Raw genomic sequence first — 27,970 nt, forward strand, 5'->3', positions numbered from 1 at the left:
ATGAGTAAATAAGTGTTGATTGATTAATATAATATTCGGTGTTTAATATCTGTATATAATTTTATTTAATTTAGTTTATTCATAATTCGAATATAATTAATATAGATAAATTAAATACTGACCAATGTTTTTTTAAAAATATCAGTACCTACGTACTTACTTTTGCAGTACTTTGCAAAATATATATAACGAATTAAAAGGCTAAAGGTAACCCTTTAATGTAACTTCATCCACTACGTTAAATTTTTATTTTTAAATGTTAAATTTTTTTTTATAATAAATTTTCAATATTATTAATAACTTACTAAGTTTTATCAATCATAAAATTTATAATCTTATTCATTGTTCATTTTTAAATTCAATTTATTTTTCAATTTTTCTTGGCGTTGGAAATTTTGCATTTTGGCTTCAATGAATTTGATTTTTAATTATTATTTTTTTAAATAGTAGTAATTTTGTCCTTATTTTATTTTCAGGAAGAAAGGGTAGACTAATGCGTCGTAACATAGTCAGATATGCAGTTTTATCATATGTTATCACATTGCAAAGGGTCTCTTTGCGGGTCAAAGGAGATTTCCTACATGGCAACATTTGGTGGATAGTGGTATGATAAATTAATAGATATTTTTATAAATATTATGAAATAATTTTTTGATATTATTGTGAAGCTTTTCGAAGTTTTGTCGATTAACTTACATTTTATTGTTGATTTGTTGTCTTTCACCTGGGTCAATAATTGATTAAATAATTGAGGATTTATAATTTGTCACCAGTTCTGAGCAAATCAGAATCATTCTGTTCGAAATTTCCAAATTATCACAAGTCTGCTGATCGAAACAAATTCATTGGCATTGATTAAAAAATTAAGTATTTGGAACTTGGTTTTGACGTTATGGCCGAACCCATGATCTGACACCAGTTGTGGGCATTTACGAATCATTCTGATCTAAAACTCCAAATTACCACAAGTCTGTTAATTGCAAAATTTCATCGACATTGATTGAAAAATTGAGAATTTGAGATTTGGTTTTGACGTAACTAGCAAAGCAATAATCTGTAACCAGTTCTGAGCAAATCGGAATCATTCTGATCCAAATCTCCAAATTATCACAACTCTGCTGATCGCAGACTGAAAAGTTGAAGTTTTGGGATTTGTATTCGATGTCATATCCAAACCCATGATCTGTTAACAGTTTAGAGAAAATCAGCATCATTTTGATCGCATTACAAGTCTGCTGATAGCAACTGACTGAAAAATTGCGGTTTGGTATTTGGTTTGACTTCATGACTAAATTCATGATCTGGAGTTTCTGGACAAGTTTGGAGCAAATCAGGCTCAGTCTGATTCAAAATCACAAGTCTGCTGATCACAACATCATCATTGACATTGACTAAAAAATTGAGGTTTTGGGATTTGGATTTGACGTCATGTGATTTGTCACCAGTTTTGGGCAATTCACGGTCATTCTGAACCAAATCTCAGACATTTAATAAAAATTGGAGCATTTGGATTGACGTCATTATCAAACCAATGATCTGTCACCATTTCTCAGCAAATCAGGATCATTTTCATGCTAATTTTTAATTTAACATAAGTCTGCTGATCGCAACATCTTCAGACACTTTTCTGGTGATTTTTTTTTAAATCAATTTTTTTTCAAAATTGGGACTATATATTCATCCAAAGCAAAATTGATCATGAATTACGTAGTTGCTGACCAATTTCTATATTTTTATCTGTCAAGCACAAATTAAGTATGCTATGTACTTAAAACTCTTCCTCTATATTCTAGACATGTTTGTTAACATACCAAAAACAAAAAAATCTTTATATAATTTTAAGGTTTACTTTATTATTTGAACCGAGTGTCCAAGGTATTCAAAAAAAATCAGTAATTAATAATATACAGGTAGTCATAAAAAAGATTACATTTTACTATTCTCAAATATATTTTAATGCGGGTTCTTTGTCGTCATAGATTTCTATTTAATTACATGCAGGCTAAAATATTGAAACTACAAACTTATAAATTACATAGGGGAGGTAGGAGCTTATTGTAACACTTTTACAAAAAATGTAGTGTCTTCAGTAGCCAAATTTACATGAGCCTATTTCTTACAAAATATATATTCCACCCAATAATCTTTACTCGAATTTGTGTATAATTCTTGTACGTTACAAGGAGTCTTAAGGATTTATTTTAACTAATCCCAGATGTGTTTTTTTTTCATTAATCAAGATAACTATATAAACAATTTAGGAATCTTAAAAAATATTACATATTATCAAAAGTTGATAAATTTGAAGCAAATAAATTAAGATATTTCAAATAAGTCGATAATAATGATGCAAATTAATAATTTATTATTATTCAAGATCCTATTGAAAAACGTCTGATACTACATACTCTTCTTACAATAACCCCCAGCTCCCCTACACACATCTATTTATAATTATTTCAATCAAATTTCAAAACCTTCATCAAGCGTATTAAATTTAAACCCGACAGTAATTAGTTCTGTCAACATAATTATAATTTACTCTTTGACTTTTATCTTGTTCTGGGTATTAATTTTCAATTTTCCGCATCTCAATCTATTATATAACTTTTTCAATCGGTGTTTTTCTGATTTATTAAGTGTAGTTATATAATTATGCGTCATGGTTGTAGAATCGCATTATTGCTAATACATGCAAATTTTATATATAAAATACTTAATTGCACTTTAAGTGCTTTAATTGGATCGTTAGCTGCTCGTGTTAAAAATAAATTTGTAACAAACAAATATTTATTTAAATATTATCTTGATAATAATAATAGATCTAAGATTATATTCCTCAAACAATAGGAATAAAAAAATGGTTAAATCCCAGAAGTTTGACTTTATTATATTGTCTCAGGAAAGTATTGCTTCAAGAAAATTTGAACTGCGTAGTTGTTTAGCAAATTTTATTGATCATAAAAATATTATCAACAACGAAACGTGACGCTTTTTAAAACAACAGAGGCATATTTGTTAAATAAAAATCAATTTAAAATGTTTTTGTTGATCTCAACTGGATCTTGGATAAACTAGCAAAGACGTATCTTTGACAGATCAAATTAAAAAAAAATATATATAATGGATGTTTCGACAATTTTTTGTGAGCAAACAAAGAATTTTTTGTCTTATAATTATATAAATTAGGCAAGTTTTCAGAAGATCAATTTATAATACTTGAATCGCTTTCAACTCTATACATCTCTGATAAAGCAGCAATTTATTGATTCAGAAATTTTAAAACTTACATTTTTGATATAGGGTAGGGCAGGGCACAAAGATCTAATTTGACTTCAAGTCTAAACCAAACTAGTCTAAACAAGTCACAACACATTACACATATCAAACAAACAACAATCAAACTATGTTCAGGAAAATTCGCAATTAACTTCTAAATATAGAAATGTGTTTTTTTAACTATTTTACTGGAATTTTCATTTGTCCCTTTTAACCCAATAAATGTTAAAAAAGTTATATTAATCACAAAAAATCGAAAATAATTTTTTTTTATATATCTTGACGTTTCAAAAGTTCCTGAACATTTTGGCATACCTTAGAGAAAATGGATGTATGTGTATGGACGGATACAAATTTTCGTCGACGATTTTGGGAACACGTATCAACCGATTTGTGTAATTCAAGAAACATTCGATTCGTATCAATAAGGAGACGAGCTGATTAGTTTTTGGCAAAGGCAAGTTTAGCCGTTCCGAAGATACGGGGCAAAAAGTGCCAAAAATGGTAACTCAGTTTCCAAGACAACGGAGCGTCCGATTTTAACAATTTAAAAAACATTTAATTATATTGACAAGATAAAAAACTGATTAAATTTTTGGGAAAGCAGATCTAGCGGTTATGGACAATCAATAAAAATAAAATAAAAAGATACCTTTTGGCAGTCAAAAATGATCATTAGACATATGCACATCAAATTATCAGATATTTTATAAAGATTTTCATAATGTGTACACATTTTGTGTAATTTGTTTGGGTTCGTTACCAAGATTTTTAATTACGGTACGGGAAGTTCCAGCAATTTGCCTTAAAGCACGATGCCATGCACCCCACTAGTTTTTAATTTTAAAGGGATTTTACGAACTAATAGCTACATTATTCAACCAATGCAAAATATAAATTTCATGGGTACATTTTTTACAAATATAACACTGTATATAACCTTGATCTGGTATTTCGTCAGAAATATTTATCAACAAAGTTCGAATAACTATTCAATTATTTTATCTACTGTTTTAACTTAATTGACTTTTTATTTGATATTTATTTTATTATTTATACCTTTGCCAGGATAAAGGTTTAGTTGGTCTTTTTACTTCAGCCACATATAAGTTTTTGAAGAGGTTATATAAAAAAAACGGTTGAATCTAATTAAAAAGTAACACACAACTTATAAAACAATTAAATAACTTACATATAAAACTTATATTAAGGTTTTGTAAACTAAATAACAGTGCTCATAGTCAAAAAACTAGCATCGAAAGAAAATACTTTTGTTTGGATTTTCAAACGTAAGAATCAAGGTGATGGCTTATTTTTCATATTTTCCTTCTACTTTCAAATATTGTCGTTAAAAAATTCCTAACTTCACTTATTTTTGAGATATCGGTGGTGAACCTTTTTACCCATGGACCTTTAAGCCCCGCTCTACCCTAAATGTTTTTTACGCACTATTTTTATGGATCCTGTGTTTGCTTCTACAAATGCGTGTTATTTCCCGCTTAGGAATTTAATTTATCCACATAATTACAATCAATAGGTGCAAAAAATGATAAAAACACGATACGATATAATTACTAAATAATAATATTAAAATCTAATTCATTGTATCACTTATGAATATCGCGAGAAAAACAACTTATATCCATTCTATGCTAATTTTTATTACACCGCCGTTGAATTTATATATTTTATATAACTATATATGATTTATCGTCCATGAATATGAAATTGGCATGCGATGTAATTTTTTTTGCTATTATTCGCTTATATTCTGCCACTTAACAATGTGGAAGATATTAAGATGTTATCGAGGCAAGGTCGATTCAGTTCCGCAAAGGAAACTTATACGCATTTTGAATTTGTCGTATTAAAAATTTTACACGCGCCTGTGATTATAAATAATTAAATGATTTATGGTAATTGATAATTAATTCTTAATTGTGTTTGTTTTATAATGGGTAATTAAGAGTTTAAAATTCGTCTTTAAATTGTTTTTTAGTATCTATGAAACATATGAACTGGTGGCTTCTTTAACCACGTGGCTTTACTAATAGCAACTCAAACAATTTTCCTATCTCTATGTTATAAACTTATTAAAAATTTTTTGTAGCATCTAAACTATATCGATTTTAAGACAGGGTCTAAAGGGAGAAAGATGAAGTATGTTTGTTCGAATAAGTTTCGATTAGTGCACTAAATCAGCGCCCTTCGTTAACATGATCTGAAGACCGCGTTGTAATTATTAATAATTATATGATTTATGGTAATTGATAATTAATTCCTAATTGTGATTGTAAAATGGGTAATTTAAAGTTTAATTTTGTTTTCTTCAAATTAAAACTCAAAGGCTGCATATAGGGTAGGGTGTCAATACCATATGTAGGTTTTGAGACAATTTTAGGGTGTCAAAATACAAGTATTTAAAGACTTACAACTGGGTATCTCAAATTCCGAGAATCTTACCTAATTTAAGCTTAAATGACTGGACTAAAACTATTGCTGATCAGAAGAAAAAGTGGCACAACAGTACCCAGTCTCCCCTACTGATGACTTTATTATTGATGCAGATATACTTGGTAGAACTATTTTCTCTTGGAAACATATTGCTATCTGTATTTCCAAGTAAAAACCGATGTGACTTCTGCTTGATATCAGACTGTCCAAGACGGGTATCGAACCTGCGACTTCTTAATGAAATTCCATATCTCTAAGCACTATTTAATGTCTCTTTAATTATTAAAAAAAAACACGTAACCTCGTATTAACATTGTGTTATTCAATTTTCTATACAAAGCGGATATAACATAACTTCAATCCGCAAATATGAAGCTAAGTGCTTCTCAGAATAATTTTAATAATATATAATTTGTATTTACAATATATTATTAAATATTGTCATCAATTACACATATGTATTTATTTACTTAGATATGATGCGATTCGTAATTTATTTAAATATATTTCTGTAAAGTTGCTCATAACGCGTTTTCTTAATGCACCGTGAATTATTTGATATTTAGTAACAGATTAGATAAATACAGGTAAATTAACATACATTTTGCAGACGGGATGTGAAAAATTTATTTATACGTGGTTAATGGAGTCACAATTTATGTGATTTAAATTATTAACTAATATTCGATTTAATTAAGCTATATGAGAAAATAAGCTATTTATGGTAGGTTACGCCATAAATGTATTTAGTAAGTTTTTTTCAGGATATAAATGATTAAAAATTTTACCAAGAGCTTCATTTAGTTGTAATAATATTTTAAAAAAAAAAAAACTAAAATTTGTAAAATATAATAAACCTAAATAAAAATCAATAAATAAATCAAATTTCAAATTACGAATATTTTAGACGTATGTAACCAGATGTAGACTTGTAAAATACCAAAATAACAATTTCGTCAATTTTTTGCACTTGCAAAAGGCTATTTTATGCAAGTCCTTAGATGTTTTCTGCGAGTTTTCAAAAATGCTTTGATTAACCGATTTTAATGATATAAAAATATTCGATTTGTATTAACAATCTGTGAAACTCATTGGTCACATCAAATTTTTAAAACCTTTTTGATAACTCCAGAAAATTCTGGCGTCTTTTTAAATTTTTTTGTTGACTTCAAATTTAAAAAAAATACTTGGTGACTTCAGAAAATTCCTGCGACTTTTTAAAAATTTGTTGGTGATTTCTGAAAATTCTGGTGACTTTTTAAAAATTTCTTGGTGACTCCAGAAAATTCTGTCGAATTTTTAAACATTTCTTGGTGACTTCAGAAAGTTCTGGCAAATTTTAAAAAAAAATCTTGGTGACTTCAGAAAATTCTGGTGACTTTTTAAAAAATTCTGCGTGACTCCAGAAAATTCTGGTTTTTTTTTTCAATTCTGAGTGACTCCAGAAATTTTTGAGTGACTCCAGAAAATTCTGAGTGACTCCAGAAAATTCTGAGTGACTCCAGAAAATTCTGAGTGTCTCCAGAAAATTCTGAGTGACTCCAGAAAATTCTAAGTGACTCCAGAAAATTAAAACTAGAAAGTGCAAAAACCAAAGATATATCACATAACTTCTGAAATAACTGTTTTGTATTTCGAGAGTTTATATTTTAATTAATTTTCTTCTCTTCTTGACTCTTTTTTTTTGTGTTCCAGATATGACTTACAAAATTCGTATTTTAATTCAAATTTTTAAGTTCATATATATATAGATAATTTACTTAATTTGTTGAAAACATCATTAATATATTGTAGGTATAGTTGGTAGTCTTTTATAAAATTAAAAAAAAGGTTTGCACGCGAAAACTTATTTGATACTGTACAAGATGGCATTTAAGTAAAAATAAATACATTATATTGCAATTTTGAATAATGTTTATTAGTAATATGGTAACACTCGTGATGCACACATTTATTAGTGTCAACCATTATACACATTTATATAATGATAATGTATAATATTTAAAAACAATAATGTGATTAAAGTCATACTTTAAATACGACATGATCGGTTTGTCATTGTAATTAGCATTTAGAAATGAACCTTCATTAGAGAAATGAAGTAATTGCTGATTAATAAATTCTATAATATTTGTTCACACAGTGGATTATGTTGAACAACGCCTAAACAAATATTGTTTTCGCAACTTCACTCATCATGTATAATTGTGTTTAAAGAACTTCAAATAATTAAAATTAACGTACATTCATTGACTGTTTGTATTTATTTACTTTTTCGCTGGCGATATAATCTCATTCTTTGAACAGCTGTAATATCTGTCTTGCCTAAAAAAATATTTTTTATTTTAATAACGTCAAAGATTTATAGAAACTACGAATAATATAGAAATAAGTTCTAATCAATAAATTTACGTTTAGTTCACAAACAAATGTTAACCAGTAATATATAATTAATTTTGACAAATTTTGAATATATTACATCTAACTATTTATTATCCATCATCTCCTTTAACCTAATCGCAAAATATTCTTTTTTCCAGGTCTAATGATGGACAGCGAACGGAAAATTTTGAAATAATGGACACCAAAAGTACGATGTCCAAATATTGGATGCCCTTGGTCTGGGCTACCAATATCATCAACAGGGCTAGAAAAGAACGAATGATTGCCAGTGACCATCTGGTGTGAGGTGATGCTGATAGAATTGGCAGACATGAGGAGGAGGTTGGCTTCTCTTCATGGATACGACACTGTCTGCGTACCTTTGGTGTACACCCAGGTAATAATAATAATAATAATAAAATTATTTTTAATCATATTATAATAGGAAAATATTTTCCATAAATTGGCTTGTCTATAAATAAATTTAAAACTAGTTGGTATGGGTATTTTGCCTTGAGGCAAGTTACTTGAACTTCCCGATATGTGTAAATAATACACTTAATCAATAAAAAATAAATTTTTTTATGAGTGATTAAAAGTATTCTGAGTGGATTTATTACACATAATTGAAAACAAACGAACGCATCAACTTGGAGTATTTTCTAAAAGCAAATTTTCAAAAATGAACAATTTTTATAATTGAACCAGTTCTCGTAGGACTTTAATGGTTTAGTATGTTCATTAAGACCAAGTACTCTATTGTTAAACCAAGTAAATCGTCTAATTGTAATTTTAACAAACGTCAAAAAAAACTCACTTGTTGTAAGGCCGTAATATTTCAGTAAGTTCTATAAGACCATGATAATCGGCTTAATTTTTTTTTTCGACGGTTAATTACAAGAAAACGGTAGATTTTCGCCTAAGACTGATCAGTATCATTCCCAACTAATATCTTTCTAACAGTTTTTGATTTTTTAAAATCGATTCAGTAATATGAGCTTAAATAGTTAAAATAACAGACCCATAAATTTTCCCATTACAGTATGACGTGTATCAAAATACCTCCAATTTATCTTTCATTAGATGTCTTTAAACTATCCACAACCATCGTAAAACGTAATTACAAATCTCGTATTAGTATTTAGTAGTATTTCCCGTTTATTCTTTACAAAACTCACAATTATCCTGTATCTGTTCTGTCTTATATAACATCCGTCTTGCATAAAACTGTCTGATAGAGAAAAATAAACAAACTTTTTGCTTAACAATTGATCATTAAATAATTTAATTAATCTACGTCGTAGATGTGAAAATGTTTTTTTTATATTTTGATTTGTGTTAGATGCTGTAAATTATGAATATGATTTTGGCGTGAGAAAAAATTTTAAATGATTGTCAAAAAATGGTCCTTGAGACTTCAGACGACTGAAGATAATAAATACATTTTTTGTTGAATTAATAAATTTATCTTTATCTCCATAAAATTTAATTTATAAAATCCATGCTTTATAGGAATTATTGTATGTATTATTCGCACATACACACAATTCTGCCCTTTTCTTTAAGGTATGCCAAAATGATCAGAAGCCCTCAAAATTAGGTATGTTAAATATGGGTATAGTTATAAAATTACTAAAGGCAATATATGTTGTTCCATTTCCATCTCTTATTTAATTTACTATATCAATTTTGTAACAAAAAAAAATTCTTCACCGACCAAGAAAATAATAGTCCATAAAAAGTTATTTTTCTTTTATAAAACCTCAAAACCGACTCGGTACTTTTTTGCAAATGCATTCATATATTTTTATATTTATTGCTTCCATGTGCATTGTTTTCGAATATATGGTATTGATAAAATAATTTTCAAGGCCTCCAGTTCTCTTTTATCTTCCAAAATAATGGCGTACTGAACACGTTTTGAATTAATGAGAAGTCATATATCAAATTTAAAATTTTAATTGTTCCTTTTGTTGTTACATTAGTCGAATGGCACAGTCGATATCTACAAAAGGTAAAAAATAATAAAAACAATCATCGGGTTTCAATAAAATTTATCAGAATTATGTTTAATTATTGAAAAATTATCGATGCCAAAAAATTTTGATATAGTATATAAATTATGACTGTTCTTATACCTTTTAATATTACTGAAGGATGAAGATACTGATTTTAATTTGATAATACTGATTGAATTTAGAGCAGAGATTTCTCTACTATCTCATGTTAGAATTACATATATTTCAAAAAATCTTTGAATATTATTTCATAAATGGCCTTTGAGAATTTGTAATTTTTTGTATTTAATAGATAATTTTGTAAAGCCGAGAATAATTTTTTTGTGAATGATTTTTTAAACTTTTCTGATTTTAGAGCAGAGATTTCTCTCCACTATCTCATGTTAGAATTACATATATCTAAAAAAATCCTTATATATTAATTTGATACATGGCTTTTGAATATTTGTAATTTTTTTTTATTTAATAGATAATCTGGGTACGCAAAGGAAGACTATTTAATAATAATATTGTATAGAAATAATAAAAAACTTAAAAATTCGAAAGATACTTAAAAATTTTTTGGATTTTGAAATTGAATATTTAATATACACATGCTTCAGTCAGTTAAAAATGATTTCTTTAACATAAAATATTTATTATGACTAATATTTTTTATATATCCTTACATCGTCATCAACTTATTTTACCTCTAATTAATCGAATTAATCATATATATTATTAGCATAGGATTAACCTTTCGACATGTTTACAAGATATTTCCAATAATGGCTTATTTTCAAGTTTAATTATAGTACTGGTCATCTTCGAATAATTACAAGAAAAATAATTGACCAACTTACCTTGCTACTAAGAGGAAACTTATTTGAATACAATATAAAAAAATACCTACTCATGTTGTCAGTTGTTAAAATCTGACTGTTTTGATGAAGATATGTTATTATCAAAAATCAAAGTGCATTTGAGATTTATTTTTTAATTTAGAGCCTAATCCATATCATTATCGACAGATTTTTGATAAAAACAAATTCTATTTTACTCTTGTTTCTAATTGAAAAAAATATATAATCTTTAATTGATCTTTGAAATGAAATTATAAATTTTAACGTATTTAAGCTGCAATTTTTTGCAAATTCATTATTTAGATTTTCTACAGAAAATCTTAAAACGTCACAAACTTAAGATTTCGAATGAAAATTGCTTATAAATCTATAAAAATAACTTTAATTTACCAAACAAGCATAAAATTGTGTTCTAAAAATGAATGGTTAAATATATAATATTCTGTACAAGATATAAATATAATGTTTTGTAGAAAAAATATCCATAGAAAAAAATTAGCTCTGAAAAGTATATTTATCTAAAAAACATATTTATAAAGAATATAATTCTTCTGGCTCATTAATATCTATAATATCTGTAATCTGTAACAAATATTAAAATTGTAGATTTAATGTAGATATAGATGTAAGCCAGTTATGATTTTCAAGAATTGAACACAATAAATTTTTATTGAATTATTTAGAAAAATAGCATAATTTAAAATAAACAATGTCCAATTTAACTTTAGAAAATTACTATAATAATTTGGTTAAACATCTTAAATTTAAAGCGTATTTGCATCTCAAGCTTTCAATTTAACTTTCAATTAATATTTTTATTTTCTGGTTATTGTTTTGACAAAGCTCTTATACCAATAAATATAAAGCTCATATACCAATAATCATAAAGCTCTGATTCTTTCTCTTGTATATTATGTCATACAAAAGTTTTATTAATTTTGAAGTTTTTTAAATCATTTTTGATTCAAACTGAATGGCTATTAATGATATTAAATATAATTTTATACTTTTTCTCAAGATTTTACAAAATCAGAGTACAATTTGGAATTTCATCATTTGCCAACATTCAATATTTGATTAAGAAACCCAATTGCTCTATAAAATCTTTTAGAATTAATTTAGAACTATTACTTGAATCATAAATAATGAATGAATGAATGAATTATAAATAATATAAACGTAGATCATTCATTTTAGAACAGATTATGATTTTTAAATATTCAAAATTAAACATAAAATTGCACACAATTGAATAAATGTTGTTCGGTTAATATTAAAAAAAATATTATAAGTTTATTATTATAATTTTGCAACAAGTCTGTTTTGTTTCAGTATTCAAAATTTAACATGATTATTTTAAAATGAAATATTAAAAATAAAAAATCAAGAAAAATATTAGAAAATTATACATAATTATAAGTAATATAAAATATTAATATTGTCTATTCATTTATATAAATTTTATTTTTTGGGATTTTGTATCAATGTCCATAAAATACTAAAAATATTACCTACTTCTATCTCACATAGAGCAAGAAAAATATCAAATTTCTAAACAAAGATACTTCACATGGTGTGTAATTACTCAAAAACAAGAAATTCCAATAAACAATATCGATCTTATTGACAACAAAACTGCATTTGTTTTGTTGACATGTTTTTCAGCATTCATTTCGTGTCGTTTGTTCTTTTAAGACAAAACACAATTGTGTTAAAAATAGACATTTGTCGACACATAATTTAATTATTGACGAAAAAGTGAAAAATCATTTTCAAAATCCTATAAAAATTATAGAAATGTATTGGCACATATATTATATTAGAACACAAATAGAAATAAAATTTTCAGTGTGGGGATAGACAAATTTTTAGATCTTCTTGTTTTAGAAATAAATGCAATATTCAGAATGAATTTCAATTTATTTGGATTATTTGGATAGAATTTGTTACATAAATATTATTAAATGAAAAACGCAAATATGCCCCAGAATTTAAACCATAATAAACAAACATTTAACATCTATCAATTAAAATAATTTCTTATTGATTCCAAAGAGAAATTATTATCATATTTGGTTATATATGTGTATAAACTTATAAATAATATTTTCTATCTATATTTAGCTTTTGAATTATTCTAAATCCGGCTCGAAAGATCGTTAAAACTTTATGGATATGTTTAAGACAGGAAATCATATACGAATTCGCATCAGAAGTGATTAATTAACATTGACCCATTTGCTATGATTATAAATATTATATATATATATATATATATATATATATATTATACTAAGAATTTTAAATGCTAACAAGTCGACGTGTCCTTAGTTGTAAAAATTGATCCAGTTCATTTTATATTTTATGATTTTAATTATAATTTCAAATTGCATTAATTCGCCGTAATGAAAATGAATAATCATGTATTTGTCATCATTTTCTAAAAACTAATATAATTTAAATGTTTCTAAACACATTTAAATAATATGTTTTAATAATATTTAAATTTTGTTAATTTCATATTTTATTTATCAGATTTGAATTAACAAATGAATAATTATCAAAATTCATTTAGCAGTTGATACCAAGAAAGCTAAATAAAAAAAATTGTTTTATATTTTTTAATTTTATTGGCATCACTTACAACATTTCATTTTTTTCTTATGTTTTAGCCTTTTCTAAGATAGGGAAAAGTCCCTTAATTGTGTGCCCCCACGCCCTTTTCACTTGTATTTTGAAATGAAAAGCTTCTACAAGCTTAAATAAAACTCTAACTTTAAACGTGTTAAATAGAGTGTCCGGTGCTTGGTGCCGTCCGACGTTACGGGGCTTCCCCCTAAATATTGGGTTTTAGTAAAAAAATTTTAATTATTTATTTTTCTTTTCTTTTTATGATTTCACTAAATCAGAGTACAATTTGTATTTTCATCATTTGCCAACATTCAATATTTGATCCATCCATCAGAATCAATGAAAAACATGAACAATTTACTATTATTACATGATGTATATAATTTAAAAGATAAATCATCGAAATGATAAATTTTATTGAGCTATTATGAAAGACCATTAGTGCAAATTGCGATACGATCACGTTTGATTCTTCGGTATTTTTTACGTAGACTTTTTGCGTTTTCTGAACCTGTTATTGATAGTTGATAGAAAAAACAATGTTTATAATTAAAATTACGATATATTATATTTAATTATTATGAAATGTAATAGGTAACTTGTTTTATAATTTCAAATTGGGGAAAACCGTGTTCTAAAACTGTTTTTGCAATATTCATCTATAAATGAAACAAACATTGGATATAGATATTTAGATAAATATATAAATATCAACTAAAAAATTTTACCTTAGTTATTTTATATATTTATTTAATAATTTAATTAAACTTTTATATATCCACTTAATTGATAACTTACTTTATTTACTACTACATATTATCTCATATTCAAATATGAAAAATCAAGAAATTTATATTTTTTATTATTAATTTTATTAGTTTTTAATTGCCTACATACCAAAGTTTACTAATTTAACATTGATTTAGTAAACAGGAATACATCAAGTAATGTTAAAAAATTTAAAAAGAATCATTTTAAAGCTAGAAATATTAGGAACTGATCAATTTAATTTTATTAAAGTAATGGTAAAAAATTCAGAAGTTTCAGGAACTGATCAATTAAATTTTGTGTTTATTTTAAACAATATATAAATTGTTCAGTCAATTAATGAATATAGCATCAATTTATCTTAGAATTAGGTCACTTTCTTCTTCTATTCATATTATAATATACATGGCAACATAATACGAGGGCCGAACATATCCCTGATATAAAATCCTACAAAAATAAAAAAAAGTAATTTTTTTATTTTAATGTAAAAAACGAGCTAATAGTGATGGCAATTTATCCAAAATATAAAAATATCTATTATATTGCAAAAATGAAGAAATTTAGTGTAAAAAAGAGCAACTTCCGTTGCATGTTTACAGATTTACTCCCTAGTCGCGCCTAAAGAAGCTTTACTTTAAAAAATGAGTGATCTTCTTTTAGTTCACTAATAAGTACAAAAATCTAGTATACATTTTTGTATTTTGTAAAGCGGTGTACCACTTAATGCAGTTCTTAGTTCCAATTGTTAGAAAATCTAGTATATTTTATTATGAAACTAAATAACTTTATTTTAAAATTCATTGTCCATTCTAATCACTGATTTTTTGTACTCTTTCAAGCAGCATCATTATTCTAATTTTATCAAACTTCTTATTTTTCTTAGCAAAAAACTGAATCAGGTTCAATTTGACCTTTCAAGGAGTTATGCAAAAATTGAAACAAAACGTACTTAGATGGTGTAATGTCAGGACTTATGGTAGATATGGTGAGACATCCCAAACAAGATCCAATATTTTTTTTCGAGTGGCCAAAATAAATGTGATGTCAATAATGGAATAAATCACTGTTTTGATCAGCCAAAGTTTAACTTAGCTATTTAATGTAGACATCAGAAATATTAATTTGGCTGGTCATACCAATTCAAAGAACCTTTTTAATCAACTTCAACTGGACGAACAGAGCATTTTTCATAGTTGATTGAAAAATAACCAGAACGAAATTTGGCTATGCAATTTTGGCACTGCCGTTTTTTAAGGCTTTGTCACCATAAACCGCGCATACCTTTTCCTGAGCTTAAGATGTCTTTTTACCTTGGCAGAAATTGAAAAGCAAAACCTGACAAAAAATTTTCATTGTCCATACTTCAGCAAACGCCAAACAAAATCTACTCTACTATATAATCGACCAAAAAAATCTTTTGTATTGATAGACATCTAAATTACTCACTATCCACTAGGTAAAGGTATTTTACATTTGGACTACATCAGGAAACCTAAAAAGTCAATTGAAACCATATATTAGTGAAATACGCACTTTCTTAGTTGCCAACCTGATATATCAAAACATGGTTAAGTTTCCTAATATATATGTCCATAAGATTTCATTTATCTACTACCAACAATGGGCAAAATGGTATTATTACAACGACTTTGCTAGGCTTCACTTGTTTTATTTGCGTTTCTTAAACAGTTTATATTCTGTCGGTATATATTTGTATGTGTGCAATTTTTTTCACTATTTCGCGATAGTTCTCACTTTCTAAAATCAATACGTTTTATTTATATCATCGACGAAAGAACTTGATTTCGAATAGACAGACAGACTGACAGACAATTGAATAAGTAATTGCTTTTGTAGAAAATTAAAGACGATTTGGTATTGTTTTTTATATAATTTTTTTTATTTCAAATATATTCAATATAACAGCTAACAGGATACGTCCTACAAAAGAAGAAAAGAAATTATACGAATACTTTAGAAGTCAATGTAATGTAATACGATAAAAGCACTTTGGTTTAAGTACTAAAATAAATATATGGGGCAAAAAGAAATATAAGTCATAAATGATATGGAGCAGATAATTTTCCAATATATAAAATGGTTTGACATATTTTTTTATTCTGTGGATTTTAGTTAATATATACAATTATTTTTAATATTTTTATCATTTTCAGGTGGTGACATTAGCATTATATACATATTTCATAGCAGCCTTGATGGGTCGCCAAATGTTGCCAACGGATAATCTTGAAAACACCGGGAAAGAGGAACCTGATTTTTATTTTCCACTTTTCACTGCTCTACAGGTAAAATTATTTAAATTTTATAGTTGTAATCAAAAATAATTCAATTTTATCCTATTTGCGCTCTTGAATTCAATATTGATACAGAAGTTCCCATGTAGAAGTTTTTCTGTTCTTAGAATATTTTTATTTTGAATTTTTTCTTTGAATATTTAAATTATTTATATGTATTAGAAATTAGATATATCCTCAGAAGTTAAATTACCGATTCTGAATCAATACAAAAATTTTCATTGACACAATTTTAGTCAATCGTATAAAATTATTCAATTCACACTTCGTACTCATGATTGCACGAGCGTGTCAAGTGAAAAGAGGCGACAGATTTTTATTCTTTTAGCTTTTACTTGTTTATTGATATTGAATTTATAAAGTGACAGGAAAAAATACAAATAGATTTAAAAAAAATATTTTATGAACTTTTTGACTGCCTACACCAATTATACTTTGTGACAGGATAAAATAAGACGTTTATAGAAATTTTACTTTTTAGCTAATTATGATTTGGATATTTTGTCCAAATATGAAATATATCAAAAATAACAATTTTTTTTTATTTTACTGCTGGCATATTTTATAAAGTCTCATAAATTGTTGGTGAGTAATCAGCATATCGAAATTATTATTAATATTAGTAAAATCATGACTCAGTTGCAATTATTTATTTGATCATTTATAATGTATAAATATAAATTCTAATGTATGTCATGTAACCAGATTTTATTCCAGTAGTTTTTGTCTTTTTCAAGTGATCCTTTTTGGTCGGGTACTTATTGGCATTTGCCATTAAATATTTTCTAACATCATAATATGAAAATCTCAGACAAAACAGTTGTGAAAAATCAACTGTACCATTTATACAAAAAAATACTGATAATCATAACATATGAAGAATGAAAGTTCGATTAGTTCCTTAAATTTATTTCTTAACAGTGCGTAACATAGGCATATTATTACTAGTAATAGCAATAGTAATAGTAAACTCTAGTATCAATTTTCTATACTTTTTCGCCTCACTTAAGAATTTTATCATCTCCGTTTTACTTCTATCTCTTTATTAGAGTTCACATCTTTGATCCATGCTCTTAGAGTCGCAATACATTTCCATCCGATCCATTCTCTAGATATATCCTATATATTACATTCCCGTATCAATTTTCTCTAGTTTTTTTGCCTAGTTTGAGGATTTTATCACCTCCATTTTACCTCCATCTCTCCATTGAAAGTATCCAAATAGTTATCCTGTTTCGTCAGAGTTCACATTCATGGTAACCATCTCTTAGAATGGCAATACAGATCCATTCTCTAAATATTACTTATTTATTATATTTTTGCACTATATCAACACCCATTTTCCTCGTTAATGATGTCCTATTCTGGCGATTTTTGGCATTGTTATTAGTTTTTTTTCCTGGAGGTCATGATGGTAGCTGCATTTGCGCTAAGTTCACCTTCCTTAGAGTCCACATATCTGATCCATTTTCTTAGAGTCCCGATACAGATCCATTCCTTAAATGAGCTCACTTATTATTTTTTGCACGAAATTAACTCCCACTTTGCTTGTTATTAGTAATATCTTTTTCTATCCCTTTTCATGGTATGTTTGGCTATGTCATTAGTGATTTTTGCTCTGGAGTTGATCAAGATAACTGCATTTGTCCCAAGTTCACCAAGTTTCTTGGAGTCCTTCATCTCTGATCCATGTTTTGAGGGTCCCGATACTGAACCAGTTTCTAAATATAGCTTTTTTATTATTTTCTGGCACTAAATCAACTCCCATTTCGCTGGTTAGTAATATTCTGTTCTGTTCTTTTTCTTGGTGACTTCTGGCTATGTCATTAGTAATTTTTTCCTGGAGGTAAGCATGATAGCTGCATTTGTCCCAAGTTCACCTTCCTTAAAATCCACATCTATGATCCAGGTCCTTGAGTCGAAATACTAAACCATTCTCTTCTATATTATTCGTTCAACGTTCGTTCTATATTATTATTCATACTTATTTGTGATTTTCTTGCTCTAAATCAACTCCCACTTTGCTCGTTAGTAATATCCAGTTTTGTCCTTTTTCCTTGTGACTTTTGGCTATGTCATTACTGATTTTTTCTCTAGAGGTCATCATGATAGCTGCATTCATCCCAAGTTCGCGTAACCTTAAACCAAAACTAATCGCAAACGAATCCTCTGGCAAAACAATTGAAAAAAATCAATAGTACCATTTTATAATTCTCTCCGTATTCTTTCGAGCGTATCAATTCGACACGCGCTCGTCTAACCGTGGCCTGATATGCAAAAAGAGTTGAATGTGGACGAAATCTGCCCGCATCCTTATTTCAGTTACGACAATAAACTTTTTAATCATTGAAAATTACGTAATCGGAATCGATTCCGCTCACGTTCGATTGTTTATTTGAATTATATAATAAGCAATAGCCTTTTTAGTTTGTTTATCTGATAATTATTTGACAGACTCGAGTTCGTCTGAAGGTTACGGTAGAAAATAACAAAAATGGTAAATAGTTAGAAAAAAATGAAAGAAGTCAATACACTTGTAATTTTTTTAACAACTATTGGAACTAGGTACATGTTTATGAGCTGTGTTTTGCTATCGTACATTCTAACCTGCAATTTTTTTGGACCAACACTCTTCGTTTTTTATGTATGGACTGTAAATTAGATATGTATTCTTCATAAAAGGCGATCTTTACATATGATCATATTTGATATTTATAATCTTAAGTGGAGTTTTGATATCATACTCCTTGATATCGAGCTGGCCGAGATAGTTTTTTTAAACATTACGGCCTGCTCAATATTTAACTTCTCGTATGGTAAGTTATTGTAATCGTCCAAAAATCGAAATTGAAAATTTTTACATTTCTTCACGTTTTGAAGGTTTCTGAACATTTTGGCATACCTCAGGAAAAATGAATGTGTGTGTGTATGTATGTATGTATGGATACAATTTTTCGTCCACGTTTTCGGGCGCACGAATCAACCGGTTTGAATGGTTAAAAAATCATTCTATTCCTATTGATAGTAAGATGTGCTGATCAGTTTTTGGCAAAGGCTGGTCCAGCCGTTTCGGAGATATCGAGCTAAATGTGCAAAAAATGGCAGTTTATGAGAGAAATAAGGATCCGATTTGAATGATTCGAAAAACTTTCTGCTTGTGTTGACGAAATGATTGCTTTTGGGAAAAAATGTTACTGTACGGGAAATTCCAGCAATTTGTCTTGAGGCACAATGCCATTCACCACTAGTTTTTTTTTATCTTAAGCTTCTGATATAAGAGAGCTTTCTTATTCGAGAAAAGATTTATTCTATACTTGCTTCTTTTACTAACAGTTCGCATAAAAAAATAATATATAAACTAGGGAAGTCGGTATTGAAAAAATCGGTTTATAGGAGAAAATTATGGGATTCAAAAATCGTTTTTTGTGCAAAATATCGGTTTTCAAATTATCAATACCTCTATAAAAAAAATAAAATGACAAATGTAGCCAAATGTAATATAGATTGGTGACAACATTTTTGGAAGTCGGTAGCCTATTATAAAATTATTTTTATTTATTATATTCACTATTACAAAAATATTTTTATATTCAATTCATAAAACATATAATTAACTTATTAATTCAAAACTTCTATTTATTAATATTTTGCAGTTTGGTTTCTACGTTGGTTGGCTGAAAGTTGCAGAAGTCCTAATAAATCCATTTGGTGAAGACGATGACGATATTGAATTGAATTGGTTGATCGATCGACATATAAAGGTAATGATTTCATGAAGAAAAAAATATATAACAATAAGAGTATTAAATCAAATTTAGATATGTAATTTTTTGGAACTATATTAAATTATAAAAAATATATAAGTTGTACCAAATTGTTTTTTTCTCAGTTCTGTCGATTTGAGTATATACCTCATGCCAGCATGTAAAAAAATTATTATAAAATTTAATCAATTATTTAGTTAATTTATCCCTTTTACTAAATCATAGAGGAAGATCATTTAAAATGTCGCACCTTGACATGAATGATAGCTGCCATAAAGTTATGAAAGTTGCTTCAATTGAAATGTCGAAATAGAAGGTGGAATAATAGACATATTGGCAACGTATTACTGTTAATTAACATTTCCAATAAAACACATCGAAGATTATTTTCGTAATAATAATAAATAATAGATTATTATTGGTAATCATTCTAAAAACTTTATTTCTTCCCACATACATTCTTCTATTTTCCTCAGGCTGCTTATATGATAGTCGACGAAATGCACGAAGAGCATCCAGAGTTGTTAAGGGATCAATATTGGGAAGAAGTGGTTCCAAGGGATCTTCCTTATACGGTGGCATCTGAACATTATAGGAGGCATGAACCACCTGGATCTGCTGACAGATATAAGGTCAGCAATGCTGATTCGATGTATGCCAACCTCATGCCTCCTGTTAGGAAACACGATGATGTTTATGCTGATTATGTAAGTAGATAAATAGATAATGAATACATAAATCATATCAAATATTGCAAATTTTTAATTGTTGATTGATGAAATCGATCAGTAATATTTTTAAAGTAGTGCTTTGTTCTTTATGCAATTATTAAAATATAACTTATATTCACAAGATATTAAAAAATAATTTGTTTTTCTTAATTTGACTGCTTGCGCAATTTATTAGGTGTTATCAATTATTATTGGTAAGTGGCATCAACATATATGTGTTATTATTAATTTTACTAAATTTACTTCTCAATTCCCTGTAATATTTTCTTCGCGTAACTTTTTGATCATCCAGATTCCTCCTTAGATGGTACCCTTATAGAAATAATTTGGTAATGGATATTTTAATAACAAATATTATTGAAGTTCTATTTTTAGTTTGTACTTTGCCCGTTCTTTCTTAAGGTAAATAAACATTCTTGACATAGTATATCGACATTGTTCAATAATTACTGGAAAGCAAATCTATTAAATCTCCAGACGAGATTCTTCACGTAAATCGACTTGTCCGCTGGCGCCAGCAACTAATTTCTTGCAGAGATGCACTATACGGAAAAAAATTATAAAAAAAAATTTTTTAGCAAATTTTATTATTTACAAATTATTTGATGATCAGAAATAATGATTTGATTTATTTTTTGTTTGATTGATATATATATATATATATATTTCGATATTTTCTAATCAATATATTATAATTAGTCATCAATTCTCTACACAGATACACAAACCGTTGATCATTTTTTATTTTTTGCAATTTTTTACATGTAAATTGGATTTTCCAATGTTTTGCTACAATTTACCACAAAATTGCAATTATTGATATATCACATGCAAAATTCACTAGAATTTTATAGTTTATTACCATTTAATACTGGACGTTGGATTTTTTTGAAAAAGGATGCTTTTGGAATAGCTCGGAATGAATTATTTGTGCATTTTATTTTTCGATAATTTTATTTGTTTGGAATCTCCACTGTTTTGAGCAATAACTTGAAGATTTTTCCTTTTATTCAAATGACTAATTAATGACATATTTTTTATTAAGCATTCATTATATATCGCGTGCTAATTTTACAAAAAAATAAAAAAATGTTATCGTTTGATGTTTTAAAAAATTAAGCTTTTAAAAGAAATCTAAATGAATTACTTAAATATTAAAAATTTAATATTTTTTTATCTTATTGTGATATATAATGTTTCAAAAATTGAAAAATTATTTTTTTTCAGTGACTCATTGATCACACAATTTGTAATTTATTATCATTTAATTGTAATCATTTTAATAAACGTTTGATTTTTGAAAAAAAAAAGGTTTCAGAAGAAGCGTTCGAAATTTTAAATTAATTAAATATATTATTTTTCAATATTCGTATTTGTGCGGAATCATCACTGTTCTAAAAATTGATTTGAAAAATATTTTTACCAAATTTTTTTAATTATTCATATTTTTTCAAGTGATTACACAATTTTTCTTATCAAAATTAAGTTATATCTGAATTTTTAAAAGATATTGAATTTATAGTGTTAAATATATGTTAATAAGTTAAATTTACATATTATTATATATACTATTTAAACGTTTACTTACTGATTTTATTTTATGAGTAACAGACAATTTAATTCTTAATAATAATAAATGGTAGTCTGTCTGAAGGCAGGTCTATGGTGTGTGGGTACCATGAATCAACAATACCTTTACCTCACTTGTTTATAGTTAATATTACCATTTTATTACCAATATTCATTTTTTCACAAATTTCTGTTTCATGCTTGTTCAGGTTCAGTTCCCTATATTTTCTCTTCTCTCTTAAGTCATCAATCATCTGCATTCTTCTTCTTCCAAATCCTTTTAATTTATTTATTTTAAATTTAATTTATATTTCATATTAATTTTGTAGAAAATTTTATATATTAAATTATAAACTTATTTACTTCTAATTTGCCTCTGTTCCACGGCTAATGAAGATTACTACCGGACTTGCTCCGAGTCTCTATTAATGTGTCGTTCTATAAATAGACTCAACCCTACGGCAAAAAATAGTTTAACTAAACTTCTTACATGGGAAATACAAGTTATCAATTGCATATAGAGTATTTATAAATTTATCAGTGCTGGCGTAATAATAACATACTTTTATAAAACCATTTTATGCTCTTTCAGCCTTATATTGGTTGTTACGACCGTTTACAATTTTATTTTACTGGTTGTACACAAACTCAAAAATTCGTACTTTGTCTTCAATACTTTACCTTGAACTATTATCAATATCAAATATCATTTTATAATCATTTTACAACTAAATAGAACATAAAGACACGCATGTCGCATTTACAAATTGCGTCAGACTCCAGATTTATGGCAGTAAGCAGAAATACAAAACTGGTGTTGATAATTTCTTCGAATTGATTCGAACATGTTTCTGTTGCGATAAAAAGAAAATAATTGACAAAAGGACAAATTCTAAGAAATCCTTGCAAAAAAATTAACTAAATATACAATTAAAAATATATGGTAGTTTGTAAACAAAAGCACTATCCAAACTATATATGCACTCGTATATATTTGAAATAATTTGCAGTTCTTTCGTCAGATTAAAAAAACAATTCTTTATCAATTATACGTTTCGACACTTGATGTGTGTCATCATTCAGTATTCGAACTAGAACAAAAATAAAAACTTCAAACACTAATAATAATTTAAAAAAATTAAACTTCAATAAATAAACAACACGTAACTACTAATTTAAATCGAAAACTATATATGGAAGCTATATCCATTAACAAAGTTTTTTTTAATTCTTACTAGTATTTTCAGTTTGTGTTTTTGTTCTAAATCGATTGGATGGATTAATTGATGATACACATCAAGTGTCAAAACGTAAGATTAATAAAAAATTGTTTTTTATTAACATTTTTTAATTCGACGACAGAACTGCAAACTATTATAAATATGTTTCAACGTCGAAGAAACAATTGATATATATATATATATATATATATATATATATATGCGTGTGTGTGTGTGTATGTATATAGTTATCGTTATCGATGCAAATAAAGAAAATTTTAAAATAATTTTAAAATTCAGACACCCAAAAAAACTACGGTCTTGTACAAAATCTGGAATATAAATTATTTTTAAGAACTCGTTATTGATGTTTATATGTTTATTTAAATATTTATTTATTGATTAATTTACTCATGACGAGTCGTGATCAATAATAAACATTATATCGTGCTCTCGTCTAATTTGTTTATAATATGTAAGAATAATCTATACCTACTATATTTGCTATATTTTTAAATAAAATGCAAAACGCATAATTAAATGTGATATTCTTCATTATCAAATTTCATTGATTATCTAACAAATTTTATCTGCGGAGTCGAAATTTTTATCGATTCACGTATAATAATAATTAATTTAAAAAATAGTGTTATTTGAAACAATTAAGAAAAGAACATCTTACAATTTGGCTTTAATAATTTACAGGTAATGTATCATACTTAGGTTTATCTTTATAGGATGAAAATAAATGAATTCGAATCAATATAATCTGTAATATCATTGAAGGAAAATTCTTTCAAAAATTAAGTGGAATGTTTACCATTCATATATTCGAATCTACGGTTTGAATAATGAATGGAAGTTTATACTATAGACCAGGGCTTCTTAAACTTTTGTCCTTCGCGAACCCATTTACGATTGCGAGTTTCTTGATGACCCCACACATATAAAAAATTAAATTAATCATATTCAATTCAATCATATTCCATCTATATCCTATTATATATCCTATTGTGTATCCTACATATATCCTCTTCTATATTTTTCTTAATTTTTCTTCCTCTTATTTTCTTCAATTCTTGCTTTTTCATATCAAATTTCTAATTCTATTCAACTTCTATCTTCATTCCATTTCTTTTTTTTTCATTCTTCTTTTAATATCAGCAAATTCTAATTTTTTTCTTCTTTTTACTTTTAATACAATTCAGCTATTCGAATTTTATAATTCCTATTTTTCTTAATTTTATTCTCTAGTCTACTTGAAAAATACAATTTTATTTAATTTCAAATCACCTACACATATTTTTTTCATAAATTCATTGACAGGATTCGATCCAAAGATCCCTGTCGTGTGAATCGAACACGCTATTAAGTAAGCTATGCTTGCCACACATGATGTTATAAAATGATCTAAATATTTGATAATAAAATCTTTCGCAACCCATAGTTCAAGAAGTCCTGCTATAGACAAATAAACATAACATGGTTCATACCATATTTATGAATATACATGCATTATTCTTCGTTTTTTCGAAAAAACTCTAGTTTTTCAAAATTTGAAAAAGAGATTTAAAGAGATTAAATTATGAATATTACAATTAATTAACTTTCTTCTTTCTAATTTTTTTCTAATTTTCCTTTAATATTTAGGAAAGCGTCGACACTCCGCTGGTCGAGCGTCGCAAAAACTGGTTCGCTCGCCAGATAACCCGCATGGGCAGTGTCCGGTCCGCGTCTACGGCCTATTCCTCCGGCGGACCCGGACTTTTCGCCAGGCCGAGGGTCAACAGCGTCTACAGCAACGGGCCGGACCAGACAGGACCGAATTTGAATCAAAATCAACTGCAGCATAATCAAGTTACTGCACTTGCTGGCAGTGGACAAAACTTGCATAAGATGTCTTTGTATGACAGACTGGTTGGAAGGCAGAAATCGCAGAGGAATAATAAGCAATTTGCTAGACACTGTGAGGATATAAATTTATAAAATATAATAAGCTTTAGATAAGTCTTAGTTTTATAAAATTGTTTTGCAATTTTAAATCTTTTAAAAATAATGATATGAGATGAATCAATTTCTGTGCTATCTGACTTGTTATTACATCTCGTGTCTCGTTTATTGTGAAGTATGTTCTGCATAAACTCCTCAAAGTAACTCTAAATGCATCCAGAAAAATAACTTGATTATTATATAATTGATTATATACATACTACACAGAAACTTCAATAATAACTAGAATGTCTAGCCTAGCTATTACATTATTACATTGTGGTTCGTCCAAATAAGTATATAATCTTTCTATTTCCAGCTTCTAAGTTGAACGGTTCTGGTGTACCAGTCACGGTCAAAAATCGACCTAGAATTCCAACTCCAGACGTCACCAAAGAAGTTGTCGATCGTGAGCAAAAGCTTCTCCAGAGTGCTTTGCAGAACCATGCTCAAGGTGTTACTTTGATGGCTCATCAGGTAAAAGAACAATGAAATACTCCTAGAATTTTTATGAAAATTGTGTACTAGTACGCAAGTTTTTGATCATAACTATTCAATGAAAAGGGCCAACAATGGAAAGATATGATATACAAAGTAAGAGGCAATGCGTTTTTTGCTGTTAGTACACATGTCTGTTTCTGAAGTAACTTTGTAATTGTAATTGTTTGAACAGCAATCATATATCTTATATGTTCTATAAACTATTGGATAAGACTTATGACTACTTATTTCATGAGAGGCAATCCATCGATTTACCATTCTGTTATGTGTGGGATATTTTTGATATTAGCTCTTACGTCTAATAGTTAACATGTGATTGGATGTTGCAGCAATGTTCAAAAAGGACGAATACTTAGTCTGTTTCTGATGTTTCATCTTGTTTATATAACTTTAATAATGTTCTGTTCTTTTCCTAGCTTTCCGGAGCAACACCGCCGAACTATAACGCCAGCCAAACCCAATTCCAGACCACGAACGAAGTTTCCGTGGTCGGTGCTCTGGTTTTATCTCCAATCCAAGAACTCGAAGGAGGCTCTCACAATAGCACCCTGTTGCCCAATTCTCCAAGCACTGCTGCCTTAGCCCAAGCCGTTTTACAACCGACTCTTCAATCAGCAGGCCTATCCACGATCCCAGTGACAATGCCAGTTTCAGTAGCCGTTTCTCCGATGGCTCTGCCAGTGTCCATAGCCCAACTAGGCTCTTTAGGTTTGGTCACCACGACCAGTGCTCCGATTGTGGATACTGTCCCTAGTAAAACTCCTATGACTATCACGGAAATTACAAGTTCTAATTCTGATGATAGCGGGAATGGTAATGACAATGCTTCTGAGACGGGATCTCAGAATAATGCATTGAGTTTGCAAGAAGGTGAGAGAAGTAGGAAGACCAGTGCGGTTTCTCAGAAAACTCCGAAATCTGGTGAAGTTTATGTATAAAACACGGATTGAGGTAATGTAATTTAATACAATTTTAGTACCAATGCTGAGATTCATAGGCAATATTTTTGGTCAGACAATGAAAGAAAATATTTTCTGATGTTAATAACTTTTAAGCGAAAGTATGAAGATCATGACTATAACCTTACATTCACTATAAGTGTTTATATCATCAATTAAATACTTTACTGATAAATTATACAAATCAGATACCAAATTCAATGCCATATTGGCTAGTGATTTTGATCAATATTGTTTAAAATCACATGAAAATCTTATTCGGCAACTGCGTTAATGCTGTTGTGAACTGCATGTGTTATTAATGTTTTATAGGCAAATTTTTATTAAATCATGGATAAAATATCTACTTTGAAGTGTCATAATATTAATTAGAAATATTAAAAATGAAATTAAAATCATGTTAAATGTTGAAAATTTTATTAAATACTTTCTAGAGTATTTGTTTATAAATATCCGTCCAAATGCGATGAATGATATAATTACGGGAAATAAAAAACTTTTAAAATAACTTATCAGGTTTGATGTAAATAAGCTCTAAAATATTA

The 27,970-nt window shown here is 27.6% G+C and overlaps 1 pseudogene; it reads left to right on the forward strand.

The window, feature by feature from the left end:
* On the forward strand, window positions 1-27,622 carry LOC113380421 (annotated as a pseudogene).
* Window positions 27,623-27,970: the final 348 nt, after the last annotated feature.

This window comes from Ctenocephalides felis, unplaced genomic scaffold, assembly GCF_003426905.1.
Source record: "Ctenocephalides felis isolate EL2017-DRISC unplaced genomic scaffold, ASM342690v1 CF-g0.4_SCAFFOLD_00845, whole genome shotgun sequence".
Lineage (NCBI taxonomy): Eukaryota > Metazoa > Arthropoda > Insecta > Siphonaptera > Pulicidae > Ctenocephalides > Ctenocephalides felis.